The sequence below is a fragment of the Panthera onca genome, chromosome A1, assembly GCF_046562875.1.
Source record: "Panthera onca isolate mPanOnc1 chromosome A1, mPanOnc1 haplotype 2, whole genome shotgun sequence".
NCBI lineage: Eukaryota > Metazoa > Chordata > Mammalia > Carnivora > Felidae > Panthera > Panthera onca.
The window spans coordinates 154714479-154737475 of NC_138339.1; the positions used below are offsets into that span (position 1 = coordinate 154714479).

Below are 22997 nucleotides of genomic sequence, written 5' to 3' on the forward strand. Positions count from 1 at the left end.
GTTATGCAGATGTTGTGTTAATCCTCAGATTAATCAAAATGGTTTGGTGGTGAAGTAGCTGCATTTCAGGGATAAGACAAGCCCAGGGTATACATGCTTTTCCACCATTGTATCCTCTCTTTATATTCTTGAATTAATTGTAAAACTTGTTTTCTTCTTTGTCAACATATTTTTGTACTTTATAGAATGTTTGTGCTAATTGATTAACATTTTAATTACATTATTAGTTACTATTTGTACATATTCTCTGTCAAATTGGTTTTCATAGATACTATATCTTGGGTGTATGTAGTTGTACTTCCCAGAACATCTGATAATCAACATATGTATATATGTTGGTAAAACTTTTATTAACCTGTGGTAATAGTGTTTGTGTGACAAATCTAGTTTTATACCAAATAGAGGTGAAATCATGGGGAAACATGGTTTCATTAAAATACAACATCAAGATTTTTATAGAGGTGTTCTGTTGACCTCCCCCCCAACAGAACCTTCCTTTACTCCTTTGCCATATGTTAGATTGAGCTGGTGTTATAACAATAAAGTTGGCTGTTGTAAATTCTGGACTCCTTTATTTTTCTGGACAGAGCTATATCCCTTTTCTCATCTCACAAACATATGTAGATATCCAGGTCCAAAAGGTATTATGATGCAGTAAAGATAATCCTGTTCCAATAAGAATACATGTAGAATTAATAATCATCCCAATATCAACAAATTCAACATCACAAATATTATTTGTGACTAATTTATGCATCAAGACAGTGACAGAACAAAAGTATAAGTTACAAGTTTGTTTAGTAATTTTCCATAGGTTAGGAAGACTATGTAATTTTCATAAAGTCATATTTGGGGCTGTTGTTGTTAATGCAGATGACCACTGCCATGGCCACTTTTGATTCCATATGAATTAACCTATCATATAAACCTTGTTTCATTAAACTTCATGCCCTTTCCCATTGCTGAGTGCAGGCATTTGTTTCCATAAGGTTTTGGGCTTGGTTTATCCAATTTATTACTTCTAAGTTATCAGCCCAGGTAGCTTTACAACCTTGACTCTCATCTTGAAGTAACCACTCTAGTTTCCCCTTTTCTACAAATTTGTTTTCCTTTTTGGTGTACCTTTGCTTAGTAAAGACAAATTCTGTTTACCCTAAAATTCCAAGTTCAACCCCAAGGCTCCCAAAGCTCTTTGTTCTTTGGAGCTAATGTTGATTAATCCACCATAGGTGTTGTTGCCATTGTAAAGTACAGTTTGGGTACAAATTTTGAACCCAAAAATTTTGAGCTCCCCATGTCAAAGTTAATTTGGTATTAGTTATTTTGAAGCACAATTTGTTTTGTGTGTATCAAAAGGCTTCCCATAACATTCATGGTCTTATACTTGAATTAGTATATGGGGGAGGTTTTGACCATCAATTTATTCCTAATAGGTTTTTTACTCTTTTCTTTCCTTTATTTTTTATATGTTTTTATTTCTTTTGTTTATTTGTCTTAATCTATTTCATCCAAACAGCATGGCTTGTGTATAGATTGAATATTTTGGCAGCTAGGGCAAGCTACTGCTAATCGTTGTCTTTCATATTCTGCAGTCTATTGCAAAAAAAATCATCCAAATTTATTGAAACACAGTGATCAGTTTGCTGAGTATTATAAATTATACAGGTAGGATTTGAATTTGGTGATATTTATTAGAACATTAATCCTAGCATGTGTTTCCTATAATACATATATCCAAATAAGTAGGCACCAAAAGTTAAATGCCTATATGAACTACTCTATGGAGTCATAAACATGTGGTGTAAGTTGTCAGTATAGTGTATAGCTGTGGTGCTCTTCCGGTGACATTAGTAAATCTAGCATGTAAACAGAAGATTTTATCACGGTGTAATAGAAAAGAGGGTGGAGATAAATATGCAGGCTTATGATAATCTAAGTTTACAGAGTTGCAAAGCATACTGAAAAATAGAACAGGCTTGGTCCTCAATCTGGGGATTAGCTGTCTACTCAGTTTTCGTCTGTTTCTCATCCTGGTTAACAGCAAATGTTGCTTTAGGAGGAGCCCAGTGTCATAAATAGGAGTTGAAGTCCACTCAGGTGAAGGTGACTTTTTTAAAGTGATAAACATGGATCCGTGAGCTTATTTCCCTTAACTTGGAAGCACAGGAATATTTTAAGAGTACCTGGTGAGGTTCTTTCCTTTGCTTTCTCTCTCTGTCTCTCTCTCCTTCATTTGAGAACTAATTTAGGAAGTCAGAAATCAAACCAGTACTTTGTTTTGGGGCCTGAATTAGGCCTTGACAATAGGATAGTATATTCCCTTTTAATAAGGTGGGCTCATATCACCCTTTTTTAAACCTCATAGGTCATCCTGTTATCATTTCAAATGGGTAAAGTTGATGTTTGGCTAAAGGAGTAGACCCGAGAATCAAACACACCAGTGGAAGAACTTTTGGCTATGGTTGGTTAAAATCTTCAGAAAATTTTGTTAATTAAATTTTAATTGCGCCATTAGTTCTTTCTACCAATCCAGAAGATTGAGGATGATAAGCACAGTGAAAATGCTGCATTATTGGCCAAATATTGCATATTGTTTCAATTATTTGTTCTGTGAAATGGGAGACTTTGTCACTATGTAGTTCTGAAGGAACTACCCAATCAGGAATAATTACTTTCAGTTAATATTTTAGCTACTGTGAAGGCAGCAGCTCTCTAACAGGGGAAGACTTTGGCCCAATGAGAAAACATGTAACTCATAATCAAAACATATTTATATCCTTGAGTAAGTGGTAAATGAATACAGTCGATGTGCCATATTTCAAAGGGACTCTTTGGGAATGGAAAAGACCTTGAGATCCACTCAGTAATTGTGTTTAAGACAAATTGTACAGTGTTTATATAGCTTATAAGCAGCTTTTGGGAGAATTTTCCAAATGTATTGTTTTCCCTGTTATTTTTCAGGTCCCCAATTAATTAATTGATGAAAATATAATAAAAGGGGCATCTGAGAGCTAAGAGAAACAATGGGTTTTCTATTGGCCCTTCCCATATCTGTGATAGGGAGTCTAATTCGACCCCGCCTTTTTTTTTCTTAGAAATATTTTCTTATGCCTTCAAAATAAGATTTTTAAAGTTTATTTATTTATTTTGAGAGTAAAAGGAAACAGGGGAGGGGCAGGGAGCAAGGGAGAGAAGGAAACCCAAGCAGGCTCCATGCTGTCATCATGGAGCCCAACATGGACTTGATCTTTTGAATCATGAGATTATGCCCAGAGCTGAAATCCAGAGTTGATCACTTAAACAACTGAACAACCCAGGTGCCCCAAGATTTTTTTTTTTTAATGAAAACGAATAGAGATTAAAGGAACATTCAAGAATATGTGTCAAGTCCACCTTCAAGGCTGCCAGGTTGGCAGCTGAATCAGCTAAATTGTTTCCTTTAACTTCTGTGGTGTCTGCATTTGCATGTACAAGAAGTTTTTAATAGAAAGTTGTTTTAGTAATTGTATAGCTTCTAGTAATTGGGCTACTTATTTTCCATTTTTTTAATAGGTTGTCTAGTAGAGGTCAGAAATTCTCTTTATTTCCATAGTATGCCAAAGTAATGAGTGACTCCAAAAATATAATGGCTGTAACTATACATATTAGCAATTTTATCTTTTGCTAGCTGGCAAGCTCTAATGAGAGCTATCAATTCTGCCTGTTGAGTTTACTTAATGCTTTGTAAATAAGAGCCTTCAATAATATCAGGTAGTGATATGATAGCATACCCAGCTTGGTAATGTCCTTGTTCATCCTTATATAAAACTTGATGGTGGACCATGTTAGATCTTCATTATCAAGAGGCATTCCCTGTAAATAATTTCCCGGTGTAAGAAGATAATCAGTTAACATAATACAATCATGAGTATTAACGTGTTAAGTGCCCTCTGGTGTGGGTAGTAAAGTGAAAGGAGGATTCAGAATATGACATTGCATTAGGTGATGGTAGTTGCAGATAAGAATGATTCATAAGAAGCAAGTCGGCTAGCAGAGAAATGTTGGGTATAATAAGCATTCAGAAGGGCTTCAGCTGAGTGAGGCACATAGATAATTAAAGAAGAGCTCATAATTATTTCTCCAGTGGCTTTACAGTGGAGGGATGTGGCAGAAATAGCCCTTAAACAAGAGTGAAGGGACGCTTTAGCCTCTGAATCTTGTTGCTGGCTATGATATCCTAGTGGATGATAGTAATCACTATGTTTTTGAGCTAATACTCATAGGTAATGCCCTCTATTTTCATGTATAAAGGGGAAAAAAGGTAATTTATAGTTAAGGTGACCTGAAACTAGGGTATGAGTTAATATATACCTTAGTGTTTCTGCAGATTATTGTCCTTCAGGGGTCCAGATCATGGGTCCAGATTGGTTTAACCTTAATAGAGTTTTTAAAGTTTACTTATTTGTGTGTGGGAGACAGAAATAATTTAAAGTAGGCCATGAACTGTCAGTGTGGAGCCCGACACAGGTTTGAACCCATGGGCCATGAGATCATGATTTGAGCCAAAATCAAGAGTCATATGCTTAACTGACTGAGAGACCCAGGTGCCACTATCTTAAATAGATTACATAAAGGTTGAATTATAATAGGAAAAATTAGGTATCTAGTTTTGGCAATAGCTTATAAGCCCTAGAAATCCTCTTAATTATCTCTTGGTTTTGGGCAGATGGAAAAAAAAATTCCTCTTATTTTTTCAGCATCTGTCAATAGGCCATCTTTTGATATCATCCTATTTTGATGGTATTTTACTATAGATAAGTAAAATTGCAATATGTTTCTTGAGACTTCATGGCACTGAGAGGCCAGGTGTTTTAACAACAACAAAAAATAGAGTCCTTTTGAGAATCTGTTTCTGTGTTTAAGCATAGCAGTAGGCGATCTACATATTGAATAAGAGTAGAGTGTTCAGGAAAAATTCATTTCTTCTAAATCAGCTCTTAAGATCAGAGAAAAATATCCCTGTGGCATTACAGTCCAATTATATTGACGACCTTCCCAAGACAAGGAAAATGGATATTGACTATCCTTACCTGCATGAATGTTAAAGAAGAAAAAGCACCACGTAGGTAAACTGGTTAAAAAAAAAAAAAACATATCTATCTGTCTGTATATCTATATCTATATCTATATCTATATCTATATATTTATATTTGTATCTATATCTATGTCATATCTATATCTCTATCTATCTATCTAGGCATCAGTGGGTATAGCAGAAAGTATTGCATGAGGATTAGGAACTATAGGGTGTGTTTGCATGACAATGGTGATTATGGATCTCAAATCTTTGACAAATCTCCATCCTTTATCATGAGCTTTTGTTCCAGAAATATTGGAGTGTTACAAGGGGTACTACAAGGAATGTTTCCTTTTTAATTAATCTTGAATAATTGTCCTAACTCCATTTATAGCTTCAGATTTTAGTGAATATTTGAAAATACTGGGCAATGGTTTGGATTCATCTATAGTTATTTTATTGGAGGGGCAAACTTAAATTTTCCTATATCATTGGAAGAAGAGGATCATAATTATTCTGGCACCTGAGATAAGAAATGCTTGTTAACTTTACAGCCTTTATTAGCTTGACATAAAACCATAACCCTTGCAGAAATATCCTTTTGAGCTTCAATTATATTTTCTGAATTTAAACGCAATTTTCCTTTCTGTGAGAAAGAGATATGAGTATTTTATTTTTGTAAAAAAATCATCACCAACTAGATGAATTGGATCACAATGTACCAAATGGAAAATATATTGTCCTGTTACATCTCTGAGTGGGAAAGTCATAGGTTTAGATTTATATACCTGGAGATGTTGATTTGAAACCCTATCATTTGGATAATTTCTTTAAAGAGGGCAGTGTATCACAGTAGGGTTAAGTACAAATAATGTGTCTCCTGTGTCCCTGAAGGCCTTATTAATTTCACCATCTATATTAATATCAATTTCTCCTAAAGTATTGGTAAGGAATAAGGGGGATATCTCTTGATTTTATATTATCACCTCTATTATTTCTTTTTTATTATGTTGTTTTCAAATACCATTTCAATTTATGACACTCTATTTTAATATGACCAAGCTTTTTATAATAATAACATGTATGGTCATAAGTTGAATTTTATTTTATCCTTTGGAATGATATTTTTCTGAGCTTTAGTTAACTGTTGAAGTTGAAAATTCATGACCTTGAATGGTTTAGATTTCTCTTTTGCTATTTGCATATCAGTCACCTGATATGGTGACTGATATGGAAAAGATATGAGGGCAGAAGTGGCTAAGGAGGCCCATTCCACAACACATTGTCTAATGACAGTAGCCAACTCTTCATCTAAGTCTTCTGAGAAGGTAGAATTTAGCAATGGGTTATTTTGATGATTTTGAAAACTTACAGGAGACATCCCTGAAAACTTTAAAATCATAAAAAATCAAACATGTATTCTCCTTATTTGTGTTTATATTGTTGAATTTTAGCCCAATCAATTTTTTAGGGAATATAGTAGATTTTGCCTGAGATAGTCTATGAGTAATATATCTCTTTCTAAACCAGCTGATTCATATTTAGGAAAATCCTCTATAGGATTTTTCCATTTCTATGTTTTTCATTTATACTTTGGCTTTGCTGTCAGAATCAGCATATGCATAAGTCACTATAACTCATGATACCCTGACTTCTTTGCCTTTAAAATAAGGTAAAATTCCTGAACAAACTTATAGGGATCTGCAATACGTTGGGCAAGTCCTTAGTCAGATTTTTAAGTTCTGTCCTTGTTCATGGAGCATAAATGAGGGCTGATTCACCTTTCCCTATAATGAGCTTTTCATTGAATGGAGCTGCAATAACCTTTATGTCTTTGGTAGCTAGGTTATGAGGCTTAGAGCTTTCAGAAGAAAAAGATTGTGGAGGTAGGGTAAACGAGTCAAAATACGAGTTCAGTTAGAAGTAGGTATAGAAAGGTAGGGAGAAAAAGAATTTCAGTAGTTGTTTTGGGCCCTTTTCCAGTTTTTCTATCACTTCTAAAAGTGTCTCATTAGTTTCCTGTAATGAAAGCAGCTTATCACTATCTCTTTTAAAAGTTACTATACACCAGTTAAAGTATGGTTCCCATTCAGATAGTTTAGTTTTGTAGCCGCTCTCTTAAATTGTACACTCAAGAAAATCAATTTAGACATGTCAAAAGAACCCCATTTGGACCATCTAAGGCTCAGGTTACCCTTGATTAGATCCTCTATTTAAACAATCACTTGCAGGTAGAGGATCCACGTGTGTTACAGACTGCCAGAGTTCCAGTGAGTGCTTGTTGCTTTCTTGGTTTTGCTTACCTTTGATGGATGGTTTCCCATAAATTTTCATTTCAGTTTACATTTAGAATAGAGCTTGAACCCCTCGCCCATCCCCCAGCCAAAATCCCAAAGGGAACCAGTTCCTGCCAGGGAATTTGCTTGCTCCCACAAACACCCAACGCTGTGCTTCTGCGGAGCCACCCCTCCAGCAGCAGGTCTGACTCCCTCCCGCTGCCACAGGGCCCCTCCTGAAGTGGATCACCGAAGGAGAATCGAGCTAAGCCTGCCCCTCCTGCCCCCATGCACCTTGCCTACTCAACCCAGCTAATACACTAGATGCCCAGCATCACAAGCCTGGCAGTGTGCAAGTAGCCTAGACGGGCCATGCCACCCCACAGTGAATCCCACCCTGAGGAGAGAGGAAGAGAAGGCACACACCAGTCTGACTGTACCCCACCGGTGGGCTGGGAGCAGACATCAGGTCTGACTGCGGCCCCACCCACCAACTCCAGTTATAACCACAGCACAGGGGAAGTGCCCTGCAGGTCCCCACCACTCCAGGGACTATCCAAAATGACCAAATGGAAGAATTCCCCGCAAAAGAATCTCCAGGAATTAACAACAGCTAATGAACTGATCAAAAAGGATTTAAATAATATAACAGAAAGTGGATTTAGAATAATAGTCATAAAATTAATTTCTGGGCTTGAAAACAGTATAGAGGACAGCAGAGAATCTCTTGCTACAGAGATCAAGGGACTAAGGAACAGTCAGGAGGAGCTGAAAAACGCTTTAAACGAGATGCAAAATGAAATGGAAATGATCACGGCTCAGATTGAAGAGGCAGAGGAGAGAATAGGTGAACTAGAAGATAAAATTATGGAAAAAGAGGAAGCTGAGAAAAAGAGAGACAAAAAAATCCAGGAGTATGAGGGAAAAATTAGAGAACTAAGTGATGCACTAAAAAGAAATAATATATGCATTATTGGTATTCCAGAGGAGGAAGAGAGAGGGAAAGGTGCTGAAGATGTATTTAAAGAAATAATAGCTGAGAACTTCCCTGAACTGGGGAAGGAAAAAGGCATTGAAATCCAAGAGGCACAGAGGACTCCCTTCAGATGTAACTTTAATCAATCTTCTGCACAACATATCATAGTGAAACTGGCAAAATACAAGGATAAAGAGAAAATTCTGAAAGCAGCAAGAGATAAACGTGCCCTAACATATAAAGGGAGACCTATAAGACTCGTGACTGATCTCTCTTCTGAAACTTGGCAGGCAGAAAGGATTGGCAAGAGATCCTCAATGTGTTGAACAGAAAAATATGCAGCCGAGAATCCTTTATCCAGCAAGTCTGTCATTTAGAATAGAAGGAGAGATAAAGGTCTTCCCAAACAAACAAAAACTGATGGAATTCGTCACCACGAAACCAGCCCTACAAGAGATCCTAAGGGGGATCCTGTGAGACAAAGTACCAGAGACATCTCTACAAGCATAAAACATACAGACATCACAATGACTCTAAACCCGTATCTTTCTATAATAACACTGAATGTAAATGGACTAAATGCACCAACCAAAAGACATAGGGTATCAAAATGGATAAAAAACAAGACCCATCTATTTGCTGTCTACAAGAGACTCATTTTAGACCTGAGGACACCTTCAGATTGAGAGTGAGGGGATGGAGAACTATTTATCATGCTACTGGAAGCCAAAAGAAAGCTGGAGTAGCCATACTTATATCAGACAAACTAGACTTTAACTTAAAGGCTGTAACAAGACATGAAGAAGAGCATTATATAATAATTACAGGGTCTATCCATCAGGAAGAGCTAACAATTATAAATGTCTATGCGCCGAATACCGGAGCCCCCAAATATATAAAACAATTACTCATAAACATAAGCAACCTTATTGATAAGAATGTGGTAATTGCAGGGGACTTTAACACTCCACTCACAGAAATGGATAGATCATCTAGACACACGGTCAATAAAGAAACAAGGGCCCTGAATGATACATTGGATCAGATGGACTTGACAGATATATTTAGAACTCTGCATCCCAAAGCAACAGAATATACTTTCTTCTCGAGTGCACATGGAACATTCTCCAAGATAGATCATATACTGGGTCACAAAACAGCCCTTCATAAGTATACAAGAATTGAAATTATACCACGCATACTTTCAGACCACAATGCTATGAAGCTTGAAATCAACCACAGGAAAAAGTCTGGAAAACCTCCAAATGCATGGAGGTTAAAGAACACCCTACTAAAGATTGAGTGGGTCAACCAAGCAATTAAAGAAGAAATTAAAAAATATACGGAAACAAACGAAAATGAAAATACAACAATCCAAACGCTTTGGGATGCAGCGAAGGCAGTCCTGAGAGGAAAATACATTGCAATCCAGGCCTATCTCAAGAAACAAGAAACATCCCAAATACAAAATCTAACAGCACACCTAAAGGAAATAGAAGCAGAACAGCAAAGGCAGCCTAAACCCAGCAGAAGAAGAGAAATCATAAAGATCAGAGCAGAAATAAACAATATAGAATCTAAAAAAACGGTAGAGCAGATCAACGAAACCAAGAGTTGGTTTTTGAAAAAATAAACAAAATTGACAAACGTCTAGCCAGGCTTCTCAAAAAGCAAAGGGAGATGACCCAAACAGATAAAATCATGAATGAAAATGGAATTATTACAACCAATCCCTCAGAGATACAAACAATTTTCAGGGAATACTATGAAAAATTATATGCCAACAAATTGGACAACCTGGAAGAAATGGACAAGTTCCTAAACACCCACACTCTTCCAAAACTCAATCAGGAGGAAATAGAAAGCTTGAACAGACCCATAGCCAGCGAAGAAATTGAATCGGTTATCAAAAATCTCCCAACAAATAAGAGTCCAGGACCAGATGGCTTCCCAGGGGAGTTCTACCAGACGTTTAAAGCAGAGATAATACCTATCCTTCTCAAGCTATTCCAAGAAATAGAAAGGGAAGGAAAACTTCCAGACTCATTCTATGAAGCCAGTATTACTTGGATTCCTAAACCAGACAGAGACCCAGTAAAAAAAGAGAACTACAGGCCAATATCCCTGATGAATATGGATGCAAAAATCCTCAATAAGATACTAGCAAATCGAATTCAACAGCATATAAAAAGAATTATTCACCATGATCAAGTGGGATTCACTCCTGGGATGCGGGGCTGGTTCAACATTTGCAAGTCCATCAACGTGATACATCACATTAATAAAAGAAAAGGTAAGAACCATATGATCCTATCAATCGATGCAGAAAAGGCCTTTGACAAAATCCAGCACCCTTTCTTAATAAAAACCCTTGAGAAAGTCGGGATAGAAGGAACATACTTAAAGATCATAAAAGCCATTTATGAAAAGCCCACACCTAACATCATCCTCAACGGGGAAAAACTGAGAGCTTTTTCCCTGAGATCAGGAACACGACAGGGATGTCCACTCTCACCGCTGTTGTTTAACATACTGCTGGAAGTTCTAGCATCAGCAATCAGACAACAAAAGGAAATCAAAGGCATCAAAATTGGCAAAGATGAAGTCAAGCTTTCGCTTTTCGCAGATGACATGATATTATACATGGAAAATCCGATAGACTCCACCAAAAGTCTGCTAGAACTGATACATGAATTCAGCAAAGTTGTAGGATACAAAATCAATGTACAGAAATAAGTTGCATTCTTATACACTAACAATGAAGCAACAGAAAGACAAATAAAGAAACTGATCCCATTCACAATTGCACCAAGAAGCATAAAATACCTAGGAATAAATCTAACCAAAGATGTAAAAGATCTGTATGCTGAAGGTAATTGAAGAAGATTTAAAGAAATGGAAAGACATTCCCTGCTCATAGATTGGAAGAATAAATATTGTCAAAATGTCAATACTACCCAAAGCTATCTACACATTCAATGCAATCCCAATCAAAATTGCACCAGCATTCTTCTCGAAACTAGAACAAGCAATCCTAAAATTCATATGGAACCACAAAAGGCCCCGAATAGCCAAAGTAATTTTGAAGAAGACCAAAGCAGGAGGCATCACAATCCCAGACTTTAGCCTCTACTACAAAGCTGTCATCATCAAGACAGCATGGTATTGGCACAAAAACAGACACATAGACCAATGGAATAGAATAGAAACCCCAGAACTAGACCCACAAACGTATGGCCAACTCATCTTTGACAAAGCAGGAAAGAACATCCAATGGAAAAAAGACAGTCTCTTTAACAAATGGTGCTGGGAGAACTGGACAGCAACATGCAGAAGGTTGAAACTAGACCACTTTCTCACACCATTCACAAAAATAAACTCAAAATGGATAAAGGACCTGAATGTGAGACAGGAAACCATCAAAACCTTAGAGGAGAAAGCAGGAAAAGACCTCTCTGACCTCAGCCGTAGCAATCTCTTACTCGACACATCCCCAAAGGCAAGGGAATTAAAAGCAAAAGTGAATTCCTGGGACCTTATGAAGATAAAAAGCTTCTGCACAGCAAAGGAAACAACCAACAAAACTAAAAGGCAACCAACGGAATGGGAAAAGATATTTGCAAATGACATATCAGACAAAGGGCTAGTATCCAAAATCTATAAAGAGCTCATCAAACTCCACACCCAAAAAACAAATAACCCAGTGAAGAAATGGGCAGAAAACATGAATAGACACTTCTCTAAAAAAGACATCCGGATGGCCAACAGGCACATGAAAAGATGTTCAACGTCACTCCTTATCAGGGAAATACAAATCAAAACCACACTCAGATATCACCTCACGCCAGTCAGAGTGGCCAAAATGAACAAATCAGGAGACTATAGATGCTGGAGAGGATGTGGAGAAACGGGAACCCTCTTGCACTGTTGGTGGGAATGCAAATTGGTGCAGCCGCTCTGGAAAGCAGTGTGGAGGTTCCTCAGAAAATTAAAAATAGACCTACCCTATGACCCAGCAATAGCACTGCTAGGAATTTACCCAAGGGATACAGGAGTACTGATGCATAAGGGCACTTGTACCCCAATGTTTATAGCAGCACTCTCAACAATAGCCAAATTATGGAAAGAGCCTAAATGTCCAACTGATGAATGGATAAAGAAATTGTGGTTTATAAACACAATGGAATACTACATGGCAAGGAGAAAAAATGAAATATGGCCTTTTGTAGCAACATGGATGGAACTGGAGAGTGTGATGCTAAGTGAAATAAGGCATATAGAGAAAGACAGATACCATATGGTTTCACTCTTATGTGGATCCTGAGAAACGTAACAGAAACCCATGGGGGAGGGGAAGGAAAAAAAAAAAAAAGAGGTTAGAGTGGGAGAGAGCCAAAGCATAAGAGACTGTTAAAAACTGAGAACAAACTGAGGGTTGATGGGGGGTGGGAGGGAGGGGAGGTTGGGTGATGGGTATTGAGGAGGGCACTTTTTGGGATGAGCACTGGGTGTTGTATGGAAACCAATTTGACAATAAATTTCATATATTAAAAAAATAAATAAATAAAAATAAAAAAATAAAAATAAAAAAAAATAAAACTTAAAAGCTTTGGGGAGCTTAGGTGGCTCAGTCGGTTAAGTGTCTGACTTCAGCCAAGGTCATGATCTTACAGTTTGTGAGCTCGAGCCCCACGTCAGGTTCAGTGTTGACAGCTCAGAACCTGGAGCCTGCTTTGGATTCCGTCTCCCTCTCTCTCTCTCTCCCTCCCTACTCACACTCGGTCTCTCTCTTTCTCTCTCTCAAAAATATATGAACATTAAAAAAATGTAAAAAAATTAAAAAATAAATAAATAAAGAACAATAAATGGTATTTGTTTTGTGATATGCTCTCCCAAGATATTTTTGGAAAAGTCAATGCCCAAGGTGTCAGCTGGGATTTCAGCCCTGGCCTTGAACCTCCTAATGGCACTGAGTAATTTTCCAGGATCACCGTCTCCCCCACAAGGGTTAAAATTCTTGTAAAGCCAGTTTAATTGTAATTATCTCCTTTATCTTTTGTTTGTCTGGAAACTCTTTGTCTCCCTTTCAATTCTGAATGATAAGCTTGCCAGGTAATTGGTTTTGGTTGCCATCTTTTGTTTTTTGTTTTTTGTTTTTTTGTTTTTTTGTTTTTTTGGTTTTTTTTTCCCCTTCAGCATTTTGAATATATCTTGACACTCCCTTTGGCCTGCAAAACTTATGCTGAAAAAAAAAAAAAAGAAAAGAAAAAGAAAAACAGTTGATATTTTTGTGGGGTTTCCCTTGTAGGTAGCTAATTGCTTTTCTCTTGCTACTATCAAAATTACTTTTTATCGTTAATATTTGATATTTCCTTTATTATGTGACATATTGTGAACCTCCTTGTGCTCATCTTGTTTGAAACACTCTGACCTTACTGAACCTAGACATGTATTTCCCTTCCAGGCTGGGGTAGTTTCCAGCCATTATTTTTTTTCAAGTGAGTTTTCTGCCTCATTCTCTATGTTCTCCTTCTTGGACCCTATAGTGAAAATTTTTATTTACCTGATGTTGAACAAAAGATTCCTTAACCTATCCTCATTTAAAAATATTTTCTCTTTTTTTCTTTTTTGGCTATTCAGCTTGGGTGTTTTCCATTAGCTGTCTCTAGATTTCTGATTTGCTCTTTTGCATCCCCTAATCTAATATTGATTTGCTCTAGGGTATTATTCATTTAAGTTATTGTAGTATTAAAAAATTATTGATTCTTTTAAAATATAATTTGTATCTATTTTGAAGATACAAATTGAAGAGTGTTGAAGAGTTCATTCATTCTTCTCTTCAGTCCATTATGTCCATTACTTTGAACTATTTATCAGGTGGATTGCTTATTACTGTTTCATTTAGCTCTTTTCCTGGGTTTTTGTCTTTTCCTTCATTTGGAGCATCTTTATATCTCCTATTTTTGCTTCACTCTCTGGAAGAACAGGTATTTCCTCTCAACTTGAAGGAATGGTCTTATATATGGACATCCTATTTGTAGGCTGTGTGTGATTGTTGTCTTTGGCTGGCTCACTTGATATGTGGTTCATGTTGGCTGTGCATCCCACTGAGCTCTCTGCTGGGGATTCCCTGCTGTATTAGCTGGAGATGAACTAGGAGTAGGCAGGGGCAGGCTGGACTCTCCACAGAAAGCTGGGCATAGCAGGACAGAATTAAATATAGTGTATACAAGCCAACAGGTCCTGGGGCTCCTTGTGCAGTAGTACCACTGGTGGGTTGCCTGAAGCAGAGGCAGGTGGGGGCTGGGTGACCTCAGCCACTCTGCTCAAAGGGCACTCTGGGAAGACACTGGGAATTAAAGTGGTGTAGGCTAGGAGTGATAAGGTGTGTTTTGTACTTGTGTCATCTTGGTGAAACAGCCGGAGACATGGTGAATACTAATCAGGAGTATTTTGGTGTGCACTGTGTTGGGGTAACCTCGGTGGAATGATTATGACTGGTGTGGGATAGGGGCCTGGAGCTCAGTGAGGCAGCAGGGAAGCTGGGTAAACTGAACACTGCTTCTGTTCACACTATCAAGGTTGATGGGAATGTAAACTGTGGAACTCATTAAAGGTTACTCAGACCTTCCAAATTGGAAAGAGTTCTAACTGCTCCCATGCTGTTGGAAGCGTTCTTGAGATGGTTCCTTTTTATTCTAGCTGTCATTTATACTGTGACCATTTACTAGTAATATAGGACTGGTTCCTTTATAGTCCAGTTACCAAATAAAATGCAGCTTTTATTGTTTTATTCCGTGTCCCATGTCAGAGGAAGCTCTTCAGGGTACCTCAGTACTATCCCTCCCTACTGCATCTTATGATGTTGGGGTAAGAATTTCCTTCTGTCTGGTGTCTTTATCTCTCTTGCCCTTCTCTGTGTGCTGTCTTTATTTGTTGTGTAGTTCTTCAGTACCACTCAGTTCTTCAGGGATAATTGTTCTATAAATAGGTTTATATTTGGTGTGTCTGTGGAGGTGGTTAGTGCAAGTTCTTCTTACATCAACCTCTTGGACATCATTCCCTATATACACAAATATAAAAATAATAAGGACTTCCAAAGTCATGCATGTTTCAGAAATTAGAACCCAGACAGCACGTCGGTGGGGAAAAGTGTGTTTCTGAAGTAGTAGGGCCAAGACAGTAGGACATTATGTGTCATAACAGAGTTATCATTGACTGGTAATAATTTATGGATATTACCTATAATTTATTTTGTATTCCCCCATTCTCTTAGTTACCTGTACTTTTATTTATTTGTTTGATTTCTAGGTAAAATTAGTCTAAACATTTGTCACAACATTTCACCTTCTTAATAAAACCCAGGACCAAATAACAATAAAGGGGCTTTCTACTCACTCTTTATTTCTGAAAATAGTCTGGATGGATTAATAAATTATTTCAAGAAGTTGGCACAGGACCATTTATTACTAGTTGGAACAGGGATCCCTGCCAGTGCGAGTGATTCTTTGATGAGTTGGTTACCCCATGTGTATGAAAAATCCTCAACCAGCCTGTCAACCATAAGTATTTTCAGCTTTGGTAATGCAGAACCCTGGCTTAGTGCTTGGTAAAGTAGTCAAACTGTAGGGAAGTCAGACCAGGACATTCTGGATATTCATACTTTTATTAATAGAGGATTATAGAGCCTGGATTAAGTGCAAGACAATATGCTTAGGACAATTAAAATTGCCAGTAGTGTAAGCAATAAGTCAACCTGCCCTGTAGGAAACACATTTTAGTTGGATGCTTTTAACAGCTCTGTTTTATAGCAACCAACATAGAAGTTTGTTCAGGGAAAGGAGACGTGGTAAGGTAAAGAAAGTGATATGAGGAGTCAGGCATAGGGGGTTAGATAGTTGCCAATGGTAATGGACAAAAAAATGGGTGGGTATGGTTATGGGGAAACAGAAGGATCCCAGAAGAGGAGCAAGATGAGGAAGGGCAGAGGGTAAGGGACACATACAGGAAGTCTGAGGAGTTTTCATGAGAAGGGAGAGTCCAGGTGGGAACCAGAATGTGTGTGTCCCTTGCCATATATCTCCTACATGCTGCCTTTTGTAGAAGATGAAGAGTTAGGAAGAAACGATTGAGCAGGAAAGTGGGTGAATCAGAGCTGAATTTTACAGTAGTTATATGGCAGTATTGTGTAGGAAGATTGGAACTCAGAGTTTCATATAAAGTAGACTTTTTATAATAATTCCTTTCAAGTCTTGGTTCTGAATTGTAAGCCTTCTACTTCTTTGAAACTGAAAGAGAGATGGCCTTTCTTAGAGATACTTTCAGCTTCTTACATTCAAGCACTAATCTACAGTTTCCCCCATTAAATTTAATTTTAACAAAGGCAAGGAAGATAGGATAAATCTTCTCAATCATAATGTTTCAGAGTTACATCTCATGTCTCCTACTAGTTTTTAGAACATTCCATGTACTATTCAGGGCACTCCTGACATCCCTGATGTATCCTGTGTACAGAGGTAAAACTTTCATTGATGAGAGGGGATTCCTAAATTCCTCTATTTTTTTTCTGAGGAAAGAAAGTGAGGATGGTGCCAATGGACTCCCTACCTTTCTCATTACCATAGAGACTATGTTTTGCAGCCACATTTGAAGCTTCACAGATCCTAGGTGACTTGAATTGTACTTTCTGCAAAAAGTATTATGACTGGGTCTCTGGGCACAAAACCTTCCTCTACTTGGTCAGGTCAACAGGATGTCATGGCTCCAGGATTTTGGTAAGCTTAGAGATGGAGATTGATGGGAGCCTGCTGGTTCTGTTCTACATTATTTTTTTAAATTTTTTTTTTATTACCTAGTATTTTCTATTGTATTAATACACCATATTTTATCTGTTCAATTCAAAATGGATGATAGACCTAAATGTGGGATAGGAAACTGTGGGGAATAAGCTTAGAAATTCCCTGAGTTTACACCCATGGGTTCACAAGGCATAAAGAAATACATAGTCATAGGATGCTTACACCAGAGTTTGGGTAAACAAGACTGGTACCACAGAATAGGGAAGTGCAAAGGCACCAAGAATAAGGAGGTGCAAAGGCACCCCAAAATAGAGAGGGAGTGCAGAGCCCCCAGAATAGAGAGGGGGCAAAGGCCCCAGAGGGGCGGAAAGGCACCCAATACAAAGGTATGTGAGGTAAGCAAGATTAGACGTTCAGGGTGGAAGCGTCCCCCAATTTAGTGCTATAGCAAAAAGCTGATGTCACAGGAGGAAAGGACCAAGTTAGGTAAACAGGTAAATTGAGCTACAGACCGTTGCACTGCAGGTGAAGCATCCCAGAGTGGAACTGGTTAGCAAAAGACAAGGTGCCTTGTTAACTCTGAGGTTATTACCCCTATCTGCCTTATCCCCTAGGATACCTAAGATAAACAGACATGGCACCTCCTGTCTGACATTAACAACCATTGGCCCATCTGCCTAGCACCAGGATTTTGTTTTATATTGACCCATACTCTAAACACCATATATCTTCAAAATCCTGCTTTTCTCTCACATCCCCAAGTTAATGTGCCCACTTTCTTTGTCTCTTTGTGTGTGCCCATCATGTTTGTAAGCCTTCTGATATTAATAAATATGGGGCAAGGACCCTTACTCAGGGCTCTTGTCTTTTCCCAGACATAGCCATCTCTTGCTTCTCATCCTGTGTCCCACTTTTTTGCTGGCCAAAAGAGAACTTTATACTTAGAGTCTATGACAGGAAACCATTAATATCCTTGAAGGGAACACAGGCAGTAATGTCTTTAACATTGGCTGTAGCAACTTCATACTAGACAAGCCTCCAGAGGCAAGAGAAACAAAAACAATGATAATCTATTGGGACCTCATCAAGATAAAATCTTCTGCACAGGGAAGGAAACAATAAGCATATGTAAATGGCAACCTTCAGGATGGAGAAGATATTTGCAAATGATATATCTGATAAAGAGTTCTTATCCAAAATATATTTTTAAAAAATTTATTAAACTCAATCCCTGAGGGGCACCTGGGCAGCTTAGTTAGTTGAACATCTGACTCTTGGTTTTGGGTCAGGTCATGATCTCAGAGTTTTGTGAATTCAAATCCTGCATCTGGCTCTGTTTGGTATTTTCTGTCTTTCCATCTGTCCCTGCACCTCCCCTGCTTGCATTGTCTCTGACTATCTCAAAAGAAATAAACTAAAAACAAACGAAAACAAAAACTCAGCACCTGAAAACTGAACAATCCAATTAGAACATGGGCAGAAGACACGAATAGACAGTTTTCTAAAGAAGACATCCAAATTTCCAACAGACACATGAAAGATGCTCAACATCACTTATCATCAAGGAAATACAAATTAAAACTACAATGAGGTATGACCTCATACCTTTCAGAATGGCTAAAATCTATATCATAAGGACTTTGGCAAGGATCTCAATTACATTGTTGACGGCAGTGCAAACTGGTGTAGTCACTCTGGAAAATAGCATATAGTTTACTCAAAAATTAAAAATGGAATGACCCAGCAATTTCACTAGTAACTACCCAAAGAGTATAAAAATACTAATTCAAAGGGATTCATGCACCCTGATGTTTATAGCATCAATACCAACAAAAAAAATATGTAGCTAAATTATGGAGAGCCCAAGTGTCCATCAACGTTGAAATGATAAAGAAGTTGCTCATATATACAATGGAATATTACTGAGAATAAGAAAAGAATGCATTTTTTTTTTCATTTGCAATGACATGGATGGAGCTAGAGACGACGATGCTAAATGAAATGAGTCAGAGTAAGACAAATGTTGCATGCTTTCAATCATATGTGGAATTTAATAAAGAAAAGAACATGGGGATTGGGGAAAGAGAGACAAAGGAAAAAACAAACTCTTAACTATAGATGACAAACTGATGTTTATTGGAAGGGAGGTAGGGGGATGGGTAATATAGGTGGTAGGTATTAAGGAGGGCATTTGTGTGATGCAAGTTTTATCAATAATCGCAGACAGGCCAGAGCTCAGGGGCATGTGACTTGCAGCAAACAGAGTAGACAGCAAGTGCTGCACTGAGCTCCTCTCAGGAGGTGGTTCTGCATCTATGCTGAGCCGCATGGGAGGGAAATGTCTGCTGAGTATTCTTTTGTCCCTGGAGAGACATCTATGCAAATGCCACTTCTCACAGATATGCTCCAAGAGTGAACACTGTCTTCCCTGTGAGCCTTAGGTGTTCCTCAAATAATACCTTGTGCCCTTAGGTTGCTTGCCTGTCTTTTCACCAGGAGTAGGACAGAGTCCTCAGAGGTCTATCCCAGGCAAACACACTAACCTTTAAAAATCCAGTCTGAGCCACACTGGTTTCCAAAACTGGTGAAAATCAGTCCCTCCAGTTTTCCCAGCCAATGGCTTTGAGGAAGTGTTGTCCTTGTGCATTAGTCTGTGTTCCTCTTTCTCTCTGCCTCTCTCCTTTCTATATTACCAGGGCTCCCTCCCCTCTGCAGAATCTGTAATCTGGTTCTCCCCCAAGCCACATCTCTGCACTTCCTACATTTCTTGATGTGGTATCTTCTCTCCCTCTACTTGTGCTGTCTGTTCTGTCAGTCCTCAGGTAAAATTTATGGGTATTCAGAATGGTTTCATAATTATCTAGTTCTGTTAGAGTGATGAGACCAGCTTAGGGTGTACCATCTTAGCTCCCTCTGAAGGTTCTATAATGATTGGGTCTTAGTTTCAAATGCTTTTAATATTTTTTTTAATTTTTTTAATATTTATTTATTTTTGGGAGACAGAGTCAGAGTGCAAGTAGAGGTGGGACAAAGAGAGAGGGAGACACAGAATCTCAAGCAGGCTCCAGGCTCTGAGCTGTCAGCATACAGTCAGACATGAGGCTCGAACTCACGAAGCGTGGGATCATGACCTGGGCTGAAGTCAGACGCTCGACTGAGCCACCCAGGAACCCGAAGTGCTTTCAATATTTATTGAAAGTATTAGTTTTAGTTATATAATCTATCAATATGGTGCATCACATTGATTGATTTGGAAATGTTAAACATTTGTCTTTGAGAGATAATACTACGTGTTCACTGTATGTAATTATTTGTAATTTCAATTTTATTAGTTAACATATAATGCAATTCTGGTTTCAGGAGTAGAATTCTGTGATCCATCACTCACTGTATGTAATTGTTTTTATATGCTGCAATTTGCACGTTTTTAAAAAAATAATTCATGTGTCTACATTTATGAGAGATAATGGTCTGTAATTACTCATGATGGTTTTATCTGACTCTCTTTTCTGGGTCTCATACTGGCAGGTCTCATAAAAAGAATTGGCAAATGATTGGTCAATTTCCCAGTTCATTCTCTGTTTTTGAAGGGTTTACAAAGGATTGGCATATATTTTTTAATGTTTCATAAATTAAGAAGAAATCCATATGAGTTTGGACTTTTGTGTGTGTAAGAAATATTTCTTTACTCTTTTTACTTTTTATAGATTTATTCATATATAATATTCCCTCTTGAATTTAGTCAGATAATGTGTGTTTATCTATATAGAAATATAAATTTAGTTTGGAGTATTTCATGTATGTATATACTCAGTTGAGATGGATAAATAAGGAATAATAATATAGAAGAACGAGATTTTGGGGAGACAATGAATACTACTTTCACAGGGTTTTCTGTTTTAGGAAACAAGTATAACTACCACTGGTGTACTTTTTTTTAAATTTTAACTTTATTTATTTTTTATTTTTTAAAATTTACATCCAAATTAGTTAGTATATAGTGAAACAATGATTTCAGGAGTAGATTCCTTAATGCCCCTTACCCGTTTAGCCCATAGCCCCTCCCACAACCCCTCAGGAAACCCTCAGTTTGTTCTCCATATTTATGAGTCTCTTCTGTTTTGTCCCCCTCCCTGTTTTTATATTATTTTTGTTTCCCTTCCCTTATGTTCATCTGTTTTGTCTCTTAAAATCCTCATATGAGTGAAGTTATGTGATTTTTGTCTTTCTCTGACTAATTTCACTTAGCATAATACCCTCCAGTTCCATCCATGTAGTTGCAAATGGCAAGATTTCATTCTTTTCGATTGCCAAGTAATACTCCATTGTGTGTGTATGTATATATATATACATATACATATATATATATACCACATCTTCTTTATCCATTCATCCATCGATGGACATGGACATTTGGGCTCTTTCCATACTTTGGCTATTGTTGATAGTGCTGCTATTAACATGGGGGAGCATGTGTCCCTTTGAAATAGCACACTTGTTTCCTGTGGATAAATGCCTAGCAGTATAATTGCAGGGTCGTAGGGTAATTCTATTTTCAGTTTTTTTGAGAAACCTCCATACTGTTTTCCAGAGTGGCTGTACCAGCTTACATTCCCACCAACAATGCAAAATACATCCTCTTTCTCCTCATCCTCGCCAACATCTATTGTTGCCTGAGTGGTTAATGTGAGCCATTCTGACCGGTATAAGGTGGTATCTCATTGTAGTTTTGATTTGTATTTCCCTGATGATGAGTGATGTTGAGCATTTTTTCATGTGTCGGTTGACCATCTGGATGTCTTCTTTGGAGAAGTGTCTATTCATGTCTTTTGCCCATTTCTTCACTGGATTCTTTGTTTTTTGGGTATTTAGTTTGATAAGTTCTTTGTAGATTTTGGATACTAACCCTTTATCTGATATGTCACTTGCAAATATCTTCTCCCATTCTGTCGGTTGCCTTTTAGTTTTGCTGATTGTTTCCTTCGCTATGCAGAAGATTTTTAGTTTGATGAGGTCCCAGTAGTTCATTTTTGTTTTTGTTTCCCTTGCCTCCAGAGACGTGTTGAGTAAGAAACTGCTGCGGACAAGATCAAAGGGGTTTTTGCCTGCTTTCTCCTCGAGGATTTTGATGGCTTCCTATCTCACATTGAGGACTTTCTTCCACTTTGAGTTTATTTTTGTGTATGGTGTAAGAAGACGGTCCAGGTTCATTCTTCTGCATGTCGTTGTCCATTTTTCCCAGCACCACTTGCTGAAGAGACTGTCTTTATTCCATTGGATATTCTTTCCTGCTTTGTCAAAGATTAGCTGGCCATACGTTTGTGGGTCCATTTCTGGGTTCTCTATTCTGTTCCATTGATCTGAGTGTCTGTTCTTGTGCCAGTACCATGCTGTCTTGATGATTACAGCTTTGTAGTATACCTTGAAGTCTGGGGTTGTGATGTCTCCTGTTTTGGTTTTCTTTTTCAAGATTGATTTGGCTATTCGGGGTCTTTTCTGGTTCCATACAAATTTTAGGATTCTTTGTTCTAGCTCTGTGAAGAATGCTGGTGTTATTTTGATAGGCATTGCATTGACTGTGTAGATTACTTTGGGTAATATCGACATTTTAACAATATTTGTTCTTCCTATCCAGGAGCATGAAATCTTTTTCCATTTCTTTGTGTCTTCTTCAATTTCTTTCATAAGCTTTCTATAGTTTTCAGTGTATAGATTTTTCACCTCTTTGGTTAGATTTATTCCTAGGTACTTTATGGTTTTTAGTGCAACTGTAAATGGGATCGATTTCTTGATTTCTCTTTCTGTCACTTCATTGTTGGTGTATGGGAATGCAACCGGTTTCTGTGCACTGATCTTATATCCTGCAACTTTGCTGAATTCATGAATCAGTC

The 22997-nt window shown here is 37.7% G+C and overlaps 1 long non-coding RNA gene across 1 annotated transcript in view; it reads right to left on the reverse strand.

Moving 5' to 3' along the window:
* Positions 1-325: 325 nt before the first annotated feature.
* LOC145715534 (uncharacterized) overlaps positions 326-22997 on the reverse strand; it is a 99709-nt gene continuing 77037 nt past the window's right edge. Inside the window, exons 2-3 of the long non-coding RNA XR_014137751.1 lie at positions 3771-3852; positions 326-666 (exon numbers count right to left, since the gene is read on the reverse strand). This is a non-coding gene — a long non-coding RNA (uncharacterized LOC145715534). The remainder of the gene's footprint in view (positions 667-3770; positions 3853-22997) is intronic.